This window comes from Lycium ferocissimum, chromosome 5 (genome assembly GCF_029784015.1).
Source record: "Lycium ferocissimum isolate CSIRO_LF1 chromosome 5, AGI_CSIRO_Lferr_CH_V1, whole genome shotgun sequence".
Taxonomy (NCBI): Eukaryota; Viridiplantae; Streptophyta; class Magnoliopsida; order Solanales; family Solanaceae; genus Lycium; species Lycium ferocissimum.
In genome coordinates, this window is record NC_081346.1 from 18,597,182 (window position 1) to 18,608,549 (window position 11,368).

General features: G+C 33.2%; 1 long non-coding RNA gene across 1 annotated transcript; it reads right to left on the reverse strand.

Annotated features, from left to right (window-relative positions):
• Window positions 1–4,483: 4,483 nt before the first annotated feature.
• On the reverse strand, window positions 4,484–6,302 carry LOC132056345 (uncharacterized). The gene is made up of 2 exons (XR_009414754.1): window positions 5,031–6,302; window positions 4,484–4,945 (listed from the first exon to the last, which is right to left on the reverse strand). It is a non-coding gene; the product is annotated as an uncharacterized LOC132056345 (long non-coding RNA).
• Between the last annotated feature and the right edge of the window lie 5,066 nt (window positions 6,303–11,368).

The following is an 11,368-nucleotide window of genomic DNA, read 5'->3' on the forward strand; positions in this document are numbered from 1 at the left end:
AAAAATAAAAACCAAAATTCTGAGGTCAATTGGCAAATTCAATCGATCTGTCTCATGTTAGGGGTTGGCTTTAATAGGGTTACTGTAGAATAAATGTAAAAGTGGTCAGTTTCAATGGATTATCGTAATCTTTTGTCTCGCGCATTTAAATTGTACTCCTCCTAGATTTTGGGAAATTACCATGAATAAGTTACAGGCGTGTTAGACCATCTTTGGAAGGAACAAGGACAACGTCCAGTGGAATCTAAGAGACACTTTGGGGAAACCATTCAACCAACATTGTCTTTTACATTAACTACTCTCCGCTCATTTCTACTAATCTACCTTTTAACTTTTCACTACTGTTTAAGAAATAATAAACAAGACATAATTTATCAATATACCCATATTAATTGATGCGTATATTTTTAATGGACTAAAAATAATTTGAAGTGAGTAATTAATACTATAAAGAAAGCAGAAAAAAAAATTGTCTCTTTCTTGATTGTAAAAGAAAAGTAAAAGTAAAAATCTATTTTTTAAAATGCCACAAAAAGTGAACGGAGTGAATACCTTTGGATCGTTTGCTTTTAAAAATAGTAAAACAAATTTTAGTATTTATTACTCCATTCAATCCAAAATAAATGAATTTCTCGCATTTTTTCTTTCGTCCGAAATAAAAGAATTTTTTTCAAAGTTACCTTCTCTCAAGTGAGTTTCCAAATCCCAATATTGACCATTTTTACTTTTTATTTTGAACCGGAAGGAGTACTTAGTTTTAGAAGCTGGAAGCCTAGAAATAAGAAACACAACACTTAGCTGATAAACAGTCTAAAACCAACAATTTTTGGTAGTTCATTTCATTTCAATTCAATTTAGAATTAGAATTAAATAATTGATGCATTTCTTGTATTGGGGAAAATCCTAGTGGACAGACGGAGGCGTGAAAGGACACCACGTGGGGGCATGCATTCTGCGAATACGGGAGTTCCCGTTATGCTTCCGAGGGGAGTGTAGGAGTTCAGTTCGGCAGGAAGAAGAGAAAAGGCCTTTTGGGCACGAATGGAAAAATTCAGACGTTATAACACAACTGGTCTCCACTCCTACTAACCTCCATCATAAATTGGTCTTCGCCACGTATCACTGTAAGTTTGCAAAAAGAAGCTACGGTCATGTCATGTCAGCTGTATTTTAGGGTTGAAAAGTCTTGGTTTGATATTGTTAAATATACCTTCTAAGGAAAGGAATCGAGCCATCTCATCTTGGACACTTGTAACTCTAGCAACTTTTTCTCTCAAGGAGAACTTGTGAAACATCCATGTATTCTTGAGCATTAAACACGACCTTTGCCTACATTATCCACGATTAGTTTGCTTGCATTGTTATTACCATTTTGTAGTCATCAGTATCAAATTGCCCACTGTGTTTAAAAGAGTTTTGACAGATCAAAACTTATCTACTCGTCTTCAACCCTATTAAACAACAAATTTAACTGAGAATCCTAAAATCATTTTTTAGCGGTAACATTTCTAAGCATGGGACTTGGAACTGCAAATTTGTCAACTAACTTCAGTTTTACTTGTTCAATTAGGAAACATCGCATTAGGGGGTCCCTTTTGGGGTTTTTGGTGGAGGGGAATTTGGCATATTGATTTGAACCTCACAATAAGAATTGAGTTGAATAACAAGACAACACTTAAGAAGAATATATCCCTTTCCAGAAACGTTTGAAAACCACAAAATTTAAGGCCCAATACTGATATTGAAATCCATGTGATTTGTTTATAGATATGGGTAGCTGTACAAGATTCGCCAATTTATACATTGATAAACACTAAAATGATATCTTAATATTTTTTTATAAGTTACACGACTTAAATTTGTCAGGAGAAAAGAATCCCATTTTCTTGAGGACATCTTTTCAGATTTGTAGATCTTCTTTATTTTTGTATCCCTCAATTAACAGTAAGTAGTACATTAGCTTTCTCCTCCAGATATATTAATATTAGAAATGGTGACCTTATTAGTTTCGAATAAATATTTATCATCTTCAATAATGGCCTAAACGGGAATCTAACTTATGCAAGTAGTTCAACTTTTCACTATTGGGTGGGTGAATATGTTTTTGGAGGAAACTATACCCTATCTTTGAAGTATCTTCAAAAATAAATTTCAAATAAAATTTAAAAAAGAGTTGCTGTCTCCAAATCTGCCCTTATCTTGGGAGGCAATATGGACTCGGGGCCTAAATAAGGTTAACCTTTTTCCCGTTACACATTATTTCTTGTTCAAATACTTTAGCCCATTAAAAAATTATTGGCCCACGCTTGCACGCTTGTATTTGCAGTCCAATTGTGGGTAAAGGGCAGAGCACATAAAGCCGCTTGGAGGGACACAGCCAAGAAAATTACCTTACTTCAAACTACGAAATTGAAGTTGAAAATTCAGGGTGGGATTTTTTTTGTTCGATTTTTCAAAGTTCGGTTCGGTTTTCGGATTTTTTTGAAAGTGATATCGAACACCGCACCTTAATAGTAAATTAGTTTTGCCCGGTTCGATTTTGAAGTTCGGTTTCGATTTTTTAATTCGGTTTTTTTTTTTTAGAATTACACATCTCTCCATTTATTTCCATTTTTCCTTCTTGATTGCTTCGTTACAGAGGTTTACGCTGTACTAAATGTTTGAAGGTTTGATGACTTTAGAATCCAACCATAGTGATCATCCACACATACAAGATAATATCTTCTATATATAAAATATAATGTATTATACAATGTATAATAAAATCATACGAGGTATATAAAATTTTATATAGTGTATATAATCAAATTATGTGAGTTATATCTAATTTATTATAATGGATGAAATAAATTATATGAATATTATTCTATGTATAACATTTTTATTATACTATATATAATAAAAATCAACACTCAAATTATTATTATACTTGTGTTCAATATCCCGTAGTGTTAAATACCTAGATTTTATTTTTATGGAACAATGAAAAGAAGTTAAGAATAAGGAGGAAGTAGAAAAGGTAAGAAAAAATGCTTTAAAAAAATCTTGCGAGGATAAGGAGGAAGTATGAAATTGTATAAAAGTTAGATTATACTTATTAGGCAATCAAAATAGTATTGGAGTTATTCACGTCTGAAGGTTTCCTTATATATAACAATTTGATTTACTATAAAACACTTAACCTGCCATGTAACGTTTAATAACATTTAGTTGCTAAGAGTATGTAAATATTATTGTCTACTTATATTTTTTTCCCAAAAAAAAAATTGTGTTCATGTAGTAAATCTTCAAAAAAAAAAAAAAAAAAAAAACTTCGGTTTAACCGAAAAACCGAAGAACCGGAACTGAACACCGAAATTGTTATTAAAAAAAATCGAAACCGAACCGAAATACCGAAAAACCGAATTAATTCGGTTCGGTCCGATTTTTCAGTTTTCGGTGTTTATGCCCACCCGTATTGAAAATTCGGTTTTGAAGTTAGAAGCCTCATACCTACGAGTCTAAAGTTGGGTCTGCAAAAGCCTTACTTTAGATTTACATCTCTATATCTGAAACCGGATATCGTTTGTGCAGTTTGAACTTCAGACTTGGTCAAAAGTCAAGTTTAACAATCCACAACTTCAAACTTGTATGTTTGAAGTTAGCATAACTCGAGCACAGTAGAATAACCAAATTGCGAGGAATAAAGACACAAGACTGCTTTGTGATTGACAAGTTTAGATCGGCAGTGAAAGACATACAAATATCATTGTCTTATACTAATTAGATACAATATTATTTCCTTCCAAATTGAGCATTCTCTTGAAATGTTTGGCCGTCTAAATCAGCATGACTGTAGATGATCCACGTTTTCGTCAAACCAAAAACGAAGAAGAAAAAAAGGAAGAAAGATTTGAAGTTCGCAAACATTGATTATAAGTTAAATACTTTGAGAACCAAGGGTTATAAAATGGGCGGTATCGGTGGAATTTCAATTATGACTTGGAGTCTCGCTATCTTTTTGTTTCTTTTTTTGCCTCTTCCTATTGTTGCCCTTTATCACTCGGATCTAACGAAAAATTGCATTTCTCCTATTCTTATCCCCTTGGTATTTACACCCTCTTGTTAAAGCTTTACCAAGAATTCAAAAGTATATAGTAGCATAATCGAAATTCTTGGTCATCCCAAATTGGTTGCTAATGTTTCTTTTTCCAATGAGCGTCAATTAACAAAAAAATTGCTTATCTCTAAAGGTAATTTGAATGAATGGAGGCTTTGAAGTAACAATGTCTCCATGTAATCTATAAGTTACGTGTTTAAAGGTAGACTTTTAATGTTGGGTATGACCTTTTTCCAAACAAGACGGAATATACTTCGTATACCAAGCTATCCTTATAAATGTAAAATCAGAATTGCGATATTTCTCATATGTAATTGAAAAAAAAAAAAAAAACGCCTAAAAGTTGAGTCAAAAGATTAACTTAAATATGAGCACGGAAACATATTAATTTAAATATGAGCACGGAAACATTCTCTGCAATAGGGAAAAGAAAGAGAGTGGATATTTCCTAGGCCGTATATATCTGATGATTTTTCTTCCCAGAAAATCCTGAAACTATGAACAACTGCTAATTATATGCTGCAATTAATTACTAAGCAATTTCTAGTAATTAGACAAAGAGGGCAATATTAAACTACTGACTATCAATCAAGCTCAAATATATACTAATGAGCCATAACTATAAACTATAAGCCTATAACGCCCCCTATTAATTAGACATAAAATGACCATGATGTCCTTCCACCCTTTCTCCTTACATAACTCCGTGATTCCAATGTCAACTACATGCTCTACCAGCAGCAAATGCATCAGCAATAGGTTTAATTACCAAAGTAACCTCACCAACTGCTACACACCATGCAACAGCTAAGAACATCACCAACACAGCAACACCATGTATAGGATCTATACAAATTGGTAACAATACCAAGCATAAAATCTGCACAGGTAACGCAATCATAAAAGATGTCGCTAGTAAATTCAGGCGTACCTGAATTTTCCTGTTAATAACAAAGGATATAACCCTCCAACACGAAAACAAGAAGGCTGACAAATAAGCAACCACAAATCCTCCAAATAAAATAGCACTGTATAAAGGGTAAGTACAAAGCACTGTTTTGTTCCCTAATAAATCAGTGGAAATGAACGAACTCGAATGCATGTATTTCGGTATATGTTCTTGTAATGGAGAGAAGAACACTGAGAGAATTTGAAGCACTAAAAGAGGTAAACAAATGGGCCAGACTATTATAGCAGCCCAAATCCCACTTGGGCTTTGTTTTTTAATGGACACGTTTACTAAGAAAAGAAGAGTGATTAAGAAACCCGGTTCAAATAAGCCCAAGGAAAGAACCACGTGGACTTTACAGAGATTGTGTTGTTGATTTAGGGTTAAGGAGGGTAAAAATGGAAAAATGTATTTCCGGCGAATGAAATGTAACCGGAAAACTTCGTTCAAAGGCCAAAGAAAAGCGAAGAATATAAGGAGTAATCGGACGGTCCAGAGAGAGTTGAAGTTTTTGAGATGAGGGAATTGACGAGATCTAAGGCGTAGATGAAAGATGAAAACGAAAGAAAGAAGAGAAAGAAGGGTAAGACCGGAAATAAAACAAAATGTAACGAAGTCAAAGGTACCGTCAGCAACAGGAGTAGAAGGAAAAAATGAAAGTTGAATTTGTGGACGGATCTGTTAACGGAAATGTGGAATTAAAATGTGCAGGTGTTGACAATATTGAAGAAGCTGAAAAAGATGCTGATGAGACATTAGAAACAAAGAAGGGAGAGTTTCTCATAGATATAAATGTGGTGATTGGTGGTGGTGATTGATTTGCCGGTCACCGGACCGGTGATGTGCCGGTGATTTATTGTTGTTTGTGACTAGTTGTTGTTGGAATTGCATAGTTGTTTTGGGAGAAACAGGCAAATTACAGAGCTACAAAAGATTTGAGTTGGAAGGAGAGTTAGATATTTTTGGTTAGTGGATTTTGGGAATTTTTCTCCTAATAGCCCGTTACTCTGCGGTTGCCATTTGTATTCTAAAAATACAAAGTACAAATATTAATTCACTGGTTACAACTTATTACTGATAGAAATAGTAAGTTGAAAAAGAAATGCCAATGTCGCATTTATCGTTCTATTTTCTGTCAATGGAAAATCTGGAAATCATAATAGAGTTTTGCCGTATTGAATCATGCTTTCGATTAATATTAGCAAATAGGTTGTCCTCTCAAAATTTCAGTGCTAGAACTATACCTGTCATACTACATAGTATCTATTTTGTGAAATATGATAAATGACATGTTCTAATAAATAATAAAACTAAATTGATAACGTTGATCTTTTTAAATAATATAAATTCTTTTTTACCCATTGACAAGCTATTATATTTTGAGTCGAGGGTCTATCGGAACAGTCTCTCTATCTTCCGAGGTAGAGTTAGTATGCATACACTCTACCCTCTCCATACCCCACTTGTGAGATTATATGTTATTGTTGACAAGCTATTATATTATTCTCACATCTCGAGTAAAACAACAGTTAATTTAAATAACTAAGAGGTCAATAAAGAAACAAATAGAGAACCACGTTATCTTCTACTACTCCCTTCGTCCCAATTTGTTTGAAGGTTGACCAGTTTGGGAGTCGAAAGCTCTTTCTTTGACTACGATTTTTCCCAACTAATTTCATATATTGTGAATTAGTATTAATTATGCAGATTTATAGTACTTTAATTTATGTAGTTTTCAAATATGTAATTTTTATTATGTAATACCCAAAGAATCTATGTTTAAAATTAAGTCAAAGAAAAAGTTGTTTGATTCCCAAACTAGTTAATCTTCAAACAAATTGGGACGGAGGGAGTAATAGCTATCTTTCTTTCTGATATCTGCTACCTTCTGATATTTTCCTAAACGAAAAAGAGCCAAATATGCTCTCGTTATACTTTGGGTCCAAATTTACCCCTACCGTTATACTATTGGATTAAATATACCCCTCATTCGTTAAAGTTGTCCAAGGTGGATAATAATCCTACGTGGCATTAACATTTGATGAGGTGGCATGCCACGTGGGATGCCACCTTATCACCCCTAACCCATTTTACCTTCTCCTCTATTTGTTCTTCCACAAATAAAACTTCCTCCCCCTCCATCACCATTGCCACCATTATTGGTTAAAATATGCCTCTATCCAAAGTGGAATCTTCGGTTACATTTCCAAAAGTAGTAAAACAATAAATACCAAAACACCTAATCAGTACGCACTATCTAGTCCATTACCCAAAATCCATCAATTTGAACGCAGTACGTAGAAAACGAAATGGAGAAGAGGAGTGATGGTTTGTGAGAGCCGATCAAATTGATATGAAGAGTTTGGATGAACAATTGGAGAGGCACCTTGACAGAGCATGGACTATGGGAAAGAGCAACAATAAGCAGAAACCGTTGGATGATTCGTGCATTAATTACTCTACCGCTACAGCAGCAGTCGCCACCGTCACCGCCGCTGCCGCTTCCCTCTCGCTATCTAATTCCTCCGTCGTCAAATGCAGGCAAAGACACGACTAGAAAATTGACCCTTCCAAACTCATTAACAGAGTTTGGAAACGGAGTATTGACCCTTTCAAGCTCATTAACGGATGTTTACACCGGGGAGTAGCCGCCGGAAACGGAAAACTGACATTCCAGTGAAAATGTGGCCGTAGATTTGCCGATATCGGAAATGTGGCCGGAGATTCCACTTTGGAGAGAGGCATATTTAAACCGGTAATGGTGGCAATAGTGGTGGAGGGGAAGAAAATTTTATTTGTGGAAGAACAAATAGAGGAGAAGGTAAAAAGGGTTGGGGTGATGAGGCGGCACAAATGTTAATGCCACGTAGGATTATATATCCACCTTGAATAACTTTAACGGATGAGGGGTATATTTAATCTAATAATATAATGGTAAGAGTATATTTGGATCCAAAATATAATGAAGGGTATATTTAACCCTTTTTGAATAGTATTGGGGTATATTTAGCCCTTTTCCGTTTCCTAAAATTTAACTGGGAGTGGACATTTATGAGTCACTTTCGTTACTTGGATTCTTCTCTACGTTTGCCAGCTGGTCCCAAGTGGAGTAGTTAAGCTATCGCAGTCTGAGCTGGAACAAATAAAGGTTGTATTAAAAAAGTACTAGCGTGCTATATGAAAAGCTTGAATCATTTCCCATAAAAAGACAATCAATAATTTACACCTAATGCTTGAGAAGGTTTGCTAATGGATTCCATTAATCAAGTCTCACATATCATTGGATGTGGCGAAAATTAAAAAAAAATATATTTGTGGAAAATGACCAAGCTCCAGATTAATATTCTCAATAACTGTCTATGCAAAATTGAAGAGAAATTTAGCATAAACTATCTGTCAGTCGCGATTCCGAAATGACTAGTTAAGTAGATTAAATAACTCTATTCTCAAAAGAAGGAAATTGTGACTTGAAAAAGTTAAAAGTAAAACGGAGTTTTTGCAGTCTCAAATATATATAGTCGTGATTGTAAAAGAAATTAAAAAAGTAAAAAAGAATTACAATCAGTCTATCATTCTGACTATGCCAGTAGATACATAAAAATTAAATTACTAAATTAAAAATGACTCGAAAAAAAGGGAAAAAAGGTGGAGTAAGGAAACTGGAAATTAGCATTTACATTTGACCTCAACATTTTAAATTAGGGTTATCGTCTCTTCAAATGTGTACACAGATCGGCTAGTGCTTCAGCTTTACACTGATAGAAATCATAACATAATGAATAAAGAGGGAGATTCGACCTTTTCTTTCTGTTACGCATAGTAGGGGTGTATAAAAAAAAACTGACAAATCATATCAAACCGATAATCCGAATTAAATTGAAAAAAAAATCCGATTAGTAGTTTGGTTTGACTAGGTTTGCTATTCGGAAAAAAAAAAAAAACTGATCATAATTAGTTTGGTTTGGTTTTAACTAAAAAAAGTCAAACCGAGTAAAATCAACCCGACATTAAATGTATACAAATTTTTAATACATTTTATACATAAAAGATTTACTTATAATGTAATTTATAAAGATTTCTTAAGTTCTTTCACAGTTTTCATCTTTAACATATTATTTCAAGCTTGGAATTAGAATTTTGAATGTTCCAATAAATTTTATAGCCCCATAGATATTAGTAACTCAAATAAGTCCAAATCAAAACCAAATCAATATTAATGCTTATAACAAAAGAGGAAATAAGATATCTCGGTCTCGTACAATTTGAATAGAAGAAATGACTTTTTCAAATCTCTATGTGTTTTTTTCAGATCTCTTATGTGTAAAAGTGGTTCAATCTTAACACTAGAAATGACAATAATATTGGATATCTATTCTTTAGTTTTGCATTGTTAATTTAGACGATAAAAAACATAACTTAATTTTTTTTCTTTGTCATATAAATATTACTTATTAGTCGTACTTATTTTAGCATGACTTAGTATTTTTAGATGATCATCATTAATTCATTATGCCTTATTAATTAGCAATATTTATTTTATATTATTTCATTATTCTTTTTATTGAACATTTTATTACAGTGTCATCGCTCATTCACATTTTTGTTGTTTTCTTAAGAAACACCTTAATTATATAGTTGTATCTTATTAGGATTAAAGAAATATTTGAAGTAGAAGTTATACTATTTTGTATGAAGATTTTTTTGGAAAAAAATAATCCAAAAAAACCCGAAGTCGAAAAACCCGACTTTTATTGGTTTGATTTGATTTATCGATTTAAAAACCCGATATAATTAGTTTGGTATTAAGAAAAACCCGCACCAACCCGATCCGTGTACACCGTACGTGTTTATAACAAAGTTTTTTCTAGGTAATGTCAAGGTACTGAAACGATTTTTGATCAAATTGGGGAATAATGTACACATGTTACCGTTACAAGACAGAATAATTCTGGGCCATAGAGACACGTCGATGCCGACAAAACAAAAAACCCAGCATGCAAGTCGATCATTTGCTTACTACAAATCACTGAAATTATGAAGAAAAATTAATTAAATGGGGCACCTGAAATATACATAGAATAATCATATGCTAGTACTTACCGGGAATGGAGCGCCGAATAAAGAATAGAGCAAGAATGTTCATATTAATTCTTTGAACTGCATGAAATAGTGTGAATTTGTCTCCTGTTAATAGTTCGATCAAATATATCTTTGCGGTTATAAGATTCATCAAATATGCTGTTATTCACTTATAGCGAAACTTTTTACTATACATGACTTTTCTTATAAGAGAGAAAATTGCTAAATTTACCCTTCAATTATGTGAAACGGTTCATATTTATTCTTGAACTCTGCAAAATTGTGCAAATTTTAATTTTCTCAAGTATCATGCATCCATCATTTCTCTAAATCAATCACCACCATAACAGTTAATTTTCTCTGCTGTCAAAACACCAGTTTTAAAACTACTATTATTCCACCAATACTTCACCGTTACGACGACACTCAAAAAAAGAACATACAAAATTTCACACAAAAACCACACATTCAAATCTTTATACTCCATCTGTCCCAAAAAGATTGTCACACATTCAAATCTTTATACTCCATCTGTCCCAAAAAGATTGTCCTCCTTTGCTTTTTAGTCTGTCCCAAAAAGATTATTTCTTTTCTATATTTAGAAACAATTTAACTTTATGAGATGATTTACAGCCACACAAATATCTAAGGCTTGTTTTGGACCACACATTTCAAAATTTTTTCTTTATTTCTTAAACTTTGTGCCAAATCAAAAGAGGACAATCTTTTTGGGACGAAGAGAGTAACATTTTAATTCCCCCCCCCCCCCCGGGCCCCAAAACCCCAAGATTACCGGCCCTCAATTACTAAAATTTTACCTTTATTGCAATGATTTGAAAGCTAAATGTTGTGTAGCTAGATTTGTTTTAACAATATTAGGAAGTAGTTATTGCCGTTGATCATAAAATTGGAAGTCGAGGTGTAATATAATAGATTTGTTTTTCTCCAGAAACTGTAGAAGAGACGTGATATGCAAATAGTGCTCTTTGTATAGTCGTGTCAGCTGATAGATATATAGCCTTGACACCTTGTCTCTTATGCGAATAATTGAGGGTTCTTTTATATACATTTATTCCCTCAATTTCATTTTATCCGTGTTACTGTTGGGCAAGTTACATAATTTTTTAATTATAATTTTTCTTAATTTATCTAAATAATTTGAATCATTAGCTATATGAATTGTAGTACTTTTCGTGAAGTTTTCAAACATACATAGTCGGGACAGAGGGGGTATTATTTAT